At 32.5% G+C, this 12516-nt stretch overlaps 1 long non-coding RNA gene across 1 annotated transcript; it reads right to left on the bottom strand.

Moving 5' to 3' along the window:
• Positions 1-1000: 1000 nt before the first annotated feature.
• On the bottom strand, positions 1001-5715 carry LOC149070687 (uncharacterized). The gene is made up of 2 exons (XR_016195031.1): positions 5147-5715; positions 1001-3007 (listed from the first exon to the last, which is right to left on the bottom strand). It is a non-coding gene; the product is annotated as an uncharacterized LOC149070687 (long non-coding RNA).
• Between the last annotated feature and the right edge of the window lie 6801 nt (positions 5716-12516).

The following is a 12516-nucleotide window of genomic DNA, read 5'->3' as shown; positions in this document are numbered from 1 at the left end:
AAAAAAGGTTAAAAAAAAGGTTAAAAAAAAGGTTAAAAAAAAGGTTAAAAAAAAGGTTAAAAAAAAGGTTAAAAAAAAGGTTAAAAAAAAGGTTAAAAAAAAGGTTAAAAAAAAGGTTAAAAAAAAGGTTAAAAAAAAGGTTAAAAAAAAGGTTAAAAAAAAGGTTAAAAAAAAGGTTAAAAAAAAGGTTAAAAAAAAGGTTAAAAAAAAGGTTAAAAAAAAGGTTAAAAAAAAGGTTAAAAAAAAGGTTAAAAAAAAGGTTAAAAAAAAGGTTAAAAAAAAGGTTAAAAAAAAGTCCAGGGTTCCCGGCCCGGGGCACGCGAACCACGGACGTCGGGCTCCCAGCCTTCAACTGATTTTCACAAGGCGGTAGCCCGGGGTCTGCGGTTCGCGTACCCCGGGTCGGTTGTAAAGGGATAAACAACTCTGCGGGTCGGGAGCATACGGGAAAAATGAAGGGCTTCCAACCCGGACAACCTTTCGTCGGAACCTGAAGATAAAAATTAGGACAGTTCACTGCCAGCGTGATGCTATCGTTCACTGCTATCGAGACCGTACGACTCTTTTGAATATGAAGCAATTTTAAAAAAAATTAATGAGCGCTAATCAAATTAAATGATTGCTATAGATAATATGAGGTCTCGATACATCGCACTAACGAACATAAGTGCTTACATTTGATGGTATCCTTTTCATCCTAAGAAGGAAAGAAAGAAAATTTTGTTTGTAATGTTAAGCGATGAATCATAGAAATTGGATTGAAATTAGAAAAATTGGATTTAACCAACCTGCTTTATTTTCTTCAACATTTCAGATTAATATATTAAACTCAAATTAAATTGAAATTAAATGTTAAAATAACTAGAATGAAACATTTCATAATTCTAAATAACAAAATAATTAATTTCAACTTTAAAAATCAAAACATTCATGTTTGAATAATTTTATTTTGTTAAAATTAAAATGTGTCCCAGTTAAAATAATTTTCAAGATCTATAACTGAAATAAAACACTCATACTTTAATTATTTCACACTTTCAAAATTAAAACGTCCATGTTTAAACAGTTTTTTCCAACCATCAAATTCATCATTCACATTTTAATTATTTCAAACTTTTAAAATTAAATGTGTGTGCAAATAATATCAATCTAAAACCTTACATCGTTTCAATGCAAAATACTTGCTCAGGTATGGAAGTTCTCCTGCCTTTTTTTTTCTTCCTTGCATATATGTACACACATATTTTAAATATTTATTTGAGGAACTTTATTGTTTGTATTATTCTTTGCCTTTCTGTATTACAACAAATAGCTGTTTACGTTCTTATTCTCACTCAAGTTTTTAATGCCTATTTTACTTGTTGAATATCAAACTAAGTAAAAGAAAAATTTATAAACAAAATAATCCACACACATAATAACCCCCGCCCCCCCCCCCCCCAAATAACCTTAAAAACTATATAATTTCTACTTTAACAGAATTATTACTTGCAATCTACAACATTTATAATATTTGGCAATATATATCAATGATTCCCTCCTTAATAAAAAATTACACAAATTTTAGTAAAAAAAAATAGGATAAAATCTAGAAAGTAGAACATTTCAAAAAAATTAGGACAACTGGGAGCAAATTAGGACGACAACATATATGATATGGTTCATTTTGTCATAATTGTTTGCAAGCCATTCAGAATTTTTTTTTCTAATCTCAGAAACAATACGAAAAGAACCTCAAAAAACCAACAAATGATAGATAAGATAAGAAACAAATTAAGCCAAAAAATCACAATTTTCATGATGAAGAGAAAAAAAAGGATGAAACAAAAAGACACAAAACACCATAAACTAACTCTATATAAAAAAAACTCAAAGCATAACTAGAAACTTGGTATGAAACTCATGAAAAAAAGAAGCTAGACAACTTCGAAATAATGAACCCTCTACAACTGCATGGAACAAATAGCAAATCAAAAAAATTCTGAATAGCTACAAACACTTATGGTCAAGTATAAAAGAATGCACTGCAATTTTTGAAAGGTTTGGTAGTCAATATATATATATATATAATTTATTTTTTTTAAAAGAGTGAATATATACAATTATGAATTATTGTTTTATGATTATCTTTCGTTAAAATTGATTATATCCAAGTACTTATATTGCATTATGTTATCACTGGAGCTGAAAAATACATTTATCATGTAGGGTAAGAATGTTTTTGCAATTATGTGAAAAAATGCTCCAAAAGAAAAATAATCAATTATGTTCATGAAGCATACCTAACTCATACACAGCAATATTGGTCAGACAGCTGATTTACAGTTTGTATTCACTTGAAAAAATACAAAATGAAAGCTAAAAAATTTATTTAGGAACGAAAACGCTGTTTTCAACCAACAAAGTATTAAACAAGACTTACCTGCCATCACATCTTAGCTAACTATTTGCTGCATAAGTATTTCAATTAAATGAGTATTCACTTAATGCAAAGTCTCATAACTTCACGGAAACATAAACCAGAAAAAAAAATTGTAGCATAACATACACACTGCAACCAACTGAAATGAGCAACACACACTACAGCCAACTGCGATGAGCAACTGGAGTAATTGCAGCCAGCTAAGATGGGTAACACACAAATTGCAGAAAACTTAAGATGAAGATCTCACACGTTGTAGCCAACTGAGATAAGCAACGGGAGTAATTGCAACCAGCTAAGATGGGTAGCACAAATTGCAGAAAACTTAAGATGAAGATCTCACACGTTGTAGCCAACTGAGATAAGCAACGGGAGTAATTGCAACCAGCTAAGATGGGTAGCACAAATTGCAGAAAACTTAGATGAGGAACTTGCACATTGCAGCCAACTAACATGAGCAACACACTCCAGCCAGCTGAGATTTCAACCTTCATCCTCAGTCTCAATCAGAGTTCTGTTTGAAGTAGCAGGGAGAAAATTGTAGAAGATAGTAAAACCAAGAGATATGTCCAACAACTCTTCTTCCTAAAAAGATGAAAAGAAATTAGTTCATCAGCAAATTAATATATACTGCACAGAACATTAAATTACAAAGAGACGATCACCTTGTTCCAAAAGTTTTATTATTGGCATAGTAGGGTAGAAGTGGACACCCCCCCCCCCCCACCATTTGCTATACATAACCTGTGTGATACCCTCCCCTTCTTCTTGAAACATCAAAACATAATTTTTAAGTTCAAATAACATTAAAAGTGATGAACACACCGTCATAAAAAAATAGCTTTCAAATGATACTGTGAAAATTTCAATAAAAAATTTTCCTGGATTATAAGACATACGCTGGGGACAGTAAAAGTCATTTTGCATTTATAAACAATAGGAGTGAGCAGAATTAGGTGTCACAATCGATAACATGAAACGGACTAGAGATTGAAAACACAAATTAGAAAATCATTGAAAAGTTAAAACTATTTACCTTCATTCTTTTGGAAGCAAAGCAACTCACAAAAATTTAAAAACGATCACATGCATTACACAGTTGGTAATTACTTCTACAGACCTGAACAGATAGTTCGTAAAATCAAAATTCATGAATGGCAAAGACATTCAAAGGAATGGCACTGTTCGGGACCAAAGGAGAGGTTTTAAAATGTGTGGGTGTAGAAAACCAAGCAGCAACTTCAATAGTAAGTTCAATCGCATATCTATACACTTTAATCAATATAATGATCTGTTAATCTCATTCAATCATGCATCTGTTTCAGAGACAAGATAAATTTTGACAATTGAAGAAAACCAACTCAGCTTATCACTTCACATTTATATTAGTAAGACAATATACTATTAGTCTCCCACACTCTTACTTATGACAGATTCCATTTCCTTTTTTATTCATGTATAAATATCTTACATACAAATTGAAAGACTGGACACACCCTGCTTCACATCTCATTAGAAATAGGCACATGAAACTAATATATCGATTGGGGATGGGACGAATAGTCATTTGGACGAATATCAATCTTCTTGAGATTCAACATAATTATAAATAAAGTTGCGGTTTTTAATTGAAAATAAAATTATCATTAATTTGAATTGCTATTGAATTTTAATTACGCAATTTATCTAAATAAATATCAAAAAACTGGTAATTGAAAGATGTTTATTATGATGATAAAGAAAATATTTTATTCATTTATTTTTTCCACATTACTTTTTTTTACCAAAAGAGTTGACTCCTCTTCCTTTCCCCCATTCCTACAATTCGTCTCCTGCACAGTCCAATGTTCATTTTAGACTGGTTTGAACTGATAGACAGAGGTGTCCTACACAAAGAGAACCACAAAAGGGGCTGTTCAAGTATTACGTAAGCAAATTTATAGCCATTTTTGATCCCCTCCCCCTCCTTGTCAGCAAAATGCTTACCCCCTCCCCCCTTTGTCAGCAAAATTTCGTCATCAGCTCTGCCCCTCTGAAACCTAACGCATATTAGTGGGATCACAGACGTACACGGGGGGGGGGGGGGCATAGAGGGCTCTCACACGATCAAAAATTTATTTTTTTAATGCAAAAAAATAATTTTTTTAATTGAAACTAAGCGGCAAATTTACAGATCACTTAAATGACCCGGGACACAGTTCCAGAACACTTAAGCGATCAGTTACACATTTAGAGATCCCATGAGTGACGTAGTTTTAGAGCAATTAAGTGGCCCCCAGTGTGGTTCTACATCACTCAAGTTACCCGAGGGAAAATTCACAGATTATTTAAGTGATGCGTGGAACAGTTTCAGAGCACTTAAGCGGCCCAGACACATTTCCAGAGCACTTACATCCGCGAAATATTTAGAGATCACTATAGTGGCTATGTTTTTCCAAAAAAGATGAAAATACAGCAGAAATCTTATACTCTAATGATGCTCGAGGTACAACAGAAAAATATCATTGTATATGAGATTTATAATTATAGATGAAATACGTAACATTATTTAAAGTGCCCGGGAACCAGAGTATTCGGGGACAACATTATTATTGCTGTACGGACAATCGTCCACCTATCGTTCTACAACACCGGATTTTCATTGTACTGCATTTATAAATGAATAGAATAATCCAAGAAATATACGTAGACCACGAAAGTGACAATTTTATCACCAGAACTTACCATGATCTGCTTCATATGAATCCACATTCCCTCTTTTATTGAATTGACCAAAGTTATATTCACATCATTATCATCACCAACTAAAGATTTATGCAATAAGCCGAACTGGAATACCAAGCTTCAAGATCCTTTCAAATCTATTTATGCAGGGATCGACACAAGAACTGCCAGAATAGCTGCAAAGACAATGCTCAAACCAAATGAATACAATAATATTTGTGGGCATACTTGAAAAATAACATGTAAAATAGAACAACGTTCAAAGGTGCTACACAAAATATTGTGTAAATGTAAAAGTCATACAAATGAAACTCGAGTTTTGAATAAGAGTAAACAACCCTGAAACTCTGTTTCAATCTGAATCTCACATTTTTTTCAAACCCAGTGGCTAGTTACCAATCGGAGTCCCCGAGTCAAAAATGATTGAGAACCGCTGGTTAAACCTAATTTATATATGATAGATGTACAGAAGGGCCTCCCTCAGTGAAAAAAAATTGTATTATTTCCATAAGTGAGAGATTGGAGGTGAACATTTGTTCCCTATCCCTGTTCTGGCCTTGGAGTGGAAAGAAAAGATAAAATTGAATAAAATTCTTAAAAAATTATATAATAATTCTTTAAATTCTTCAATATAATCATTCTGATGACACGCTTTCCAGAATAGAAGAAAAAATCTTTAAATTTTCAAACTTTTCTGAAGATTATATTGCAAGCAATCGATTTTACGAAAGATTTATTTGTAAGGTATACAAAATTATGATACATGTAGATTGAAAAACAAAATAAATCTGTAAGAGGAGTCTTGATGAAGGAATAGAGAGAATTTTTGAAGCCGTTTTGAAAACCTAAATTCTATTGTAGCTTTCTGGTTCGTATGCATTGACACTATCCATAAAAGAGTTTTCCCAGCATAGCGTGTTCCTACAAACGTCACATCACACTGTTCAATGAAGTGCAAATGAAAAAAATTCTGATGGAGATCTTTCGAATTCCTTGCCGTGAAAATTCAGCAGTTTGATGACATGCTGATACAAAATTGTGTAATAATTGCATGAAAAACAACTTGCAAAAACTGATGATTGCTTGATTTTTCATAACATCGCGGAGTGCGTCAACAGCCACAATCCAAGATTCAGCTTAACAAAGTATGTGTTCTGAGTATGTGAAAGAAAAAAACACACATCTTTTTTTTCCAAAAAAGTTGAAAATACAGCAAAAATCTTATACTCTAATGATGCTCGAGGAACAACAGAAAAATATGATTGTATACGAGATTTATCATTATAGAAGAAATACGTAACATTATTCAAAGTGCCCGGGAACCAGAGTATTCGGGGACAACATTATTATTGCTGTACGGACAATCGTCCACCTATCGTTCTACAACACCGGATTTTCATTGTGCTGCATTTATAAATGAATAGAATAATCCAAGAAATATACGTAGACCATGAAAGTGACAATTTCATCACCAGAACTTACCATGATCTGCTTCATATGAATCCACATTCCTTTTTTTTTTTGAATTGACCTAAGGAATATTGACATCATTATCATCACCAACTGAAGATGTATGCAATAAGCCGAACTGGAATACCAAGCTTCAAGATCCTTTCAAATCTATTTATGCAGGGATCGACACAAGAACTGCCAGAATAGCTGCAAAGACAATGCTCAAACCAAATGAATACAATAATATTTGTGGGCATACTTGAAAAATAACATGTAAAATAGAAAAACGTTCAAAGGTGCTACACAAAATATTGTATAAATGTATAAGTCATACAAATGAAACTCGAGATTTGAATAAGAGTAAACAACCCTGAAACTCTGTTTCAATCTGAATCTCACATTTTTTCAAACCCAGTGGCTAGTTACCAATCGGAGTCCCCGAGTCAAAAATGATTGAGAACCGCTGGTTAAACCTAATTTATATATGATAGATGTACAGAAGGGCCTCCCTCAGTGAAAAAAAATTGTATTATTTCCATAAGTGAGAGATTGGAGGTGAACATTTGTTCCCTATCCCTGTTCTGGCCTTGGATTGGAAAGAAAAGATAAAATTGAATAAAATTCTTAAAAAATAATATAATAATTCTTTAAATTCTTCAATATAATCATTCTGATGACAAGCTTTTCAGAATAGAAGAAAAAATATTTAAATTTTCAAACTTTTCTGAAGATTATATTGCAAGCAATCGATTTTACTAAAGATTTATTTGTAAGGTATACAAAATTATGATACATGTAGATTGAAAAACAATAATAAATCTGTAAGTAATTATTTAAAAAATTTATTAATAATAATTAGAGTTCCTCTGTTCTCCACACTGCCTACAATCTGCTCTACCCATTAGAACATTGTAAAACACAAGAGGAGTCTAGATGAAGGAATAGAGAGAATTTTTGAAGCCGTTTTGAAAACCTAAATTCTATTAAAGCTTTCTGGTTCGTATCCATTGACACTATCCATAAAAGAGTTTTCCCAGCATAGCGTGTTCCTACAAACGTCACGTCACACTGTTCAATGAAGTGCAAATGAAAAAAATTCTGACGGAGATCTTTCGAATTCCTTGCCGTGAAAATTCAGCAGTTTGATGACATGCTGATAAAAAATTGTGTACTAATTGCATGAAAAACAACATGCAGAAACTGATGATTGCTTGATTTTTCATAACATCGCGGAGTGCGCCAACATCCACAATCCAAGATTCAGCTTAACAAAGTATGTGTACTGAGTATGTGAAGGAAAAAAACACATATCTTTTTTTTCCAAAAAAGATGTAAAATACAGCAAATATCTTATACTCTAATGATGCTCGAGGAACAAGAGAAAAATATCATTATATAGGAGATTTATCATTATAGATGAAATACGTAACATTATTTAAAGTGCCCGGGAACCAGAGTATTCGGGGACAACATTGTTATTGCTGTATGGACAATCGTCCACCTATCGTTCTACAACACAAGATTTTCATTGTACTGCATTTATAAATGAATAGAATAATCCAAGAAATATACGTAGACCACGAAAGTGACAATTTCATCACCAGAACTTACCATGATTTGCTTCATATGAATCCACATTCCTTTTTTTTTTGAATTGACCAAAGGAATATTGACATCATTATCATCACCAACTGAAGATATATGCAATAAGCGGAACTGGAATACCAAGCTTCAAGATCCTTTGAAGTCTATTTATGCAGGGATCGACACAAGAACTGCCAGAATAGCTGCAAAGACAATGCTCAAACCAAATGAATACAATAATATTTGTGGGCATACTTGAAAAATAACATGTAAAATAGAAAAACATTCAAAGGTGCTACACAAAATATTGTATAAATGTATAAGTTATACAAATGAAACTCGAGATTTGAATAAGAGTAAACAACCCTGAAACTCTGTTTCAATCTGAATCTCACATTTTTTCAAACCCAGTGGCTAGTTACCAATCGGAGTCCCCGAGTCAAAAATGATTGAGAACCGCTGGTTAAACCTAATTTATATATGATAGATGTACAGAAGGGCCTCCCTCAGTGAAAAAAAATTGTATTATTTCCATAAGTGAGAGATTGGAGGCGAACATTTGTTCCCTATCCCTGTTCTGGCCTTGGATTGGAAAGAAAAGATAAAATTGAATAAAATTCTTAAAAAATAATATAATAATTCTTTAAATTCTTCAATATAATCATTCTGATGACAAGCTTTTCAGAATAGAAGAAAAAATATTTAAATTTTCAAACTTTTCTGAAGATTATATTGCAAGCAATCGATTTTACTAAAGATTTATTTGTAAGGTATACAAAATTATGATACATGTAGATTGAAAAACAATAATAAATCTGTAAGTAATTATTTAAAAAATCTAATAATAATTAGAGTTCCTCTGTTCTCCACGCTGCCTACAATCTGCTCTACCCATTAGAACATTGTAAAACACAAGAGGAGTCTTGATGAAGGAATAGAGAGAATTTTTGAAGCCGTTTTGAAAACCTAAATTCTATTGTAGCTTTCTGTTTCCTATGCATTAACACTATCCATAAAAGAGTTTTCCCAGCATAGCGTGTTCCTACAAACGTCACGTCACACTGTTCAATGAAGTGCAAATGAAAAAAATTCTGATGGAGATCTTTCGAATTCCTTGCCGTGAAAATTCAGCAGTTTGATGACATGCTGATACGAAATTGTGTAATAATTGCATGAAAAACAACTTGCAAAAACTGATGATTGCTTGATTTTTCATAACATCGCGGAGTGCGTCAACAGCCACAATCCAAGATTCAGCTTAACAAAGTATGTGTTCTGAGTATGTGAAAGAAAAAAACACACATCTTTTTTTTCCAAAAAAGATGAAAATACAGCAAAAATCTTATAATCTAATGATGCTCGAGAAACAACAGAAAAATATCGTTATATATGAGATTTATCATTATAGATGAAATACTTAACATTATTTAAAGTGCCCGGGAACCAGAGTATTCGGGGACAACATTAATATTGTTGTACGGACAGTCATCCACCTATCGTTCAACAACACAGGATTTTCATTGTGCTGCATTTATAAATGAATAGAATAATCCAAGAAATGTACGTAGACCAAGAAAGTGACAATTTCATCACCAGAACTTACCATGATCTGCTTCATATGAATCCACATTCCTTTTTTTTTTTGAATTGACCAAAGGAATATTGACAGCATTATCATCACCAGCTGAAGATTTATGCAATAAGCCGAATTGGAATACCAAGCTTCAAGATCCTTTGAAATCTATTTATGCAGGGATCGACACAAGAACTGTCAGAATAGCTGCAAAGACAATGCTCAAACCAAATGAATACAATAATATTTGTGGGCATACTTGAAAAATAACATGTAAAATAGAACAACGTTCAAAGGTGCTACACAAAATATTGTATAAATGTAAAAGTCATACAAATGAAACTCGAGATTTGAATAAGAGTAAACAATCAAAGCCACAATCCAAGATTCAGCTTAACAAAGTATGTGTTCTGAGTATGTGAAAGAAAAAAACATACATATTTTTTTTCCAAAAAAGATGAAAATACAGCAAAAATCTTATACTCTAATGATGCTCGAGGAACAACAGAAAAATATGATTGTATACGAGATTTATCATTATAGAAGAAATACGTAACATTATTCAAAGTGCCCGGGAACCAGAGTATTCGGGGACAACATTATTATTGCTGTACGGACAATCGTCCACCTATCGTTCTACAACACAGGATTTTCATTGTACTGCATTTATAAATGAATAGCATAATTCAAGAAAAATACGTAGACCACGAAAGTGACAATTTTATCACCAGAACTTACCATGATCTGCTTCATATGAATCCACATTCCCTCTTCTTTTGAATTGACCAAAGTAATATTGACATCATTATCATCACCAACTGAAGATGTATGCAATAAGCCGAACTGGAATACCAAGCTTCAAGATCCTTTCAAATCTATTTATGCAGGGATCGACACAAGAACTGCCAGAATAGCTGCAAAGACAATGCTCAAACCAAATGAATACAATAATATTTGTAGGCATACTTGAAAAATAACATGTAAAATAGAACAACGTTCAAAGGTGCTACACAAAATATTGTATAAATGTAAAAGTCATACAAATGAAACTCGAGATTTGAATAAGAGTAAACAATCAAAGCCACAATCCAAGATTCAGCTTAACAAAGTATGTGTTCTGAGTATGTGAAAGAAAAAAACATACATATTTTTTTTCCAAAAAAGATGAAAATACAGCAAAAATCTTATACTCTAATGATGCTCGAGGAACAACAGAAAAATATGATTGTATACGAGATTTATCATTATAGAAGAAATACGTAACATTATTCAAAGTGCCCGGGAACCAGAGTATTCGGGGACAACATTATTATTGCTGTACGGACAATCGTCCACCAATCGTTCTACAACACAGGATTTTCATTGTACTGCATTTATAAATGAATAGCATAATTCAAGAAAAATATGTAGACCACGAAAGTGACAATTTTATCACCAGAACTTACCATGATCTGCTTCATATGAATCCACATTCCCTCTTCTTTTGAATTGACCAAAGTAATATTGACATCATTATCATCACCAACTGAAGATGTATGCAATAAGCCGAACTGGAATACCAAGCTTCAAGATCCTTTCAAATCTATTTATGCAGGGATCGACACAAGAACTGCCAGAATAGCTGCAAATTATTTTGCAATTAGCCCATAAAAACTATTTTTATGGGCATCTTTTTATCAGCCACCTCGTTGGGCATTTTGCCTGTTGTGGCGTTGTATTTGTATTTGTATAAAGACAATGCTCAAACCAAATGAATACAATAATATTTGTAGGCATACTTGAAAAATAACATGTAAAATAGAACAACGTTCAAAGGTGCTACACAAAATATTGTGTAAAAGTAAAAGTCATACAAGTGAAACTCGAGTTTTGAATAAGAGTAAACAACCCTGAAAATCTCTTTTAATTTCAGATTTTTTCAAACACAGTGGCTGGTTATCAATCGGAGTCCCCGAGTCAAAAATGATTGAGAACCGCTGGTTAAACCTAATTTATATAGCATAGATGTACAGAAGGGTCTCCCTAAGTGAAAAAAAATTGTATTATTTGCACAAGTGAGAGATTGGAGGTGAACATTTGTTCCCTATCCCTGTTCTGGCCTTGGAGTGGAAAGAAAAGATAAAATTGAATAAAATTCTTAAAAAATTATATAATAATTCTTTAAATTCTTCAATATAATCATTCTGATGACACGCTTTCCAGAATAGAAGAAAAAATCTTTAAATTTTCAAACTTTTCTGAAGATTATATTGCAAGCAATCGATTTTACGAAAGATTTATTTGTAAGGTATACAAAATTATGATACATGTAGATTGAAAAACAATAATAAATCTGTAAGTAATTATTTAAAAAATCTAATAATAATTAGAGTTTCTCTGTTCTGCACGCTGCCTACAATCTGCTCTACCCATTAGAACATTGTAAAACACAAGAGGAGTCTTGATGAAGGAATAGAGAGAATTTTTGAAGCCGTTTTGAAAACCTAAATTCTATTGTAGCTTTCTGGTTCCTATGCATTGACACTATCCATAAAAGAGTTTTCCCAGCATAGCGTGTTCCTACAAACGTCACATCACACTGTTCAATGAAGTGCAAATGAAAAAAATTCTGATGGAGATCTTTCGAATTCCTAGCCGTGAAAATTCAGCAGTTTGATGACATGCTGATACAAAATTGTGTAATAATTGCATGAAAAACAACTTGCAAAAACTGATGATTGCTTGATTTTTCATAACATCGCGGAGTGCGTCAACAGCCACA

Source organism: Pholcus phalangioides, unplaced genomic scaffold (genome assembly GCF_987345545.1).
Source record: "Pholcus phalangioides strain wild (caught in Gottingen) unplaced genomic scaffold, Ppha-v1.0 ptg000021l_1, whole genome shotgun sequence".
NCBI lineage: Eukaryota > Metazoa > Arthropoda > Arachnida > Araneae > Pholcidae > Pholcus > Pholcus phalangioides.
Note: the sequence above shows the minus strand (reverse complement) of the source record. Positions and strands in the feature narration are given on the sequence as shown.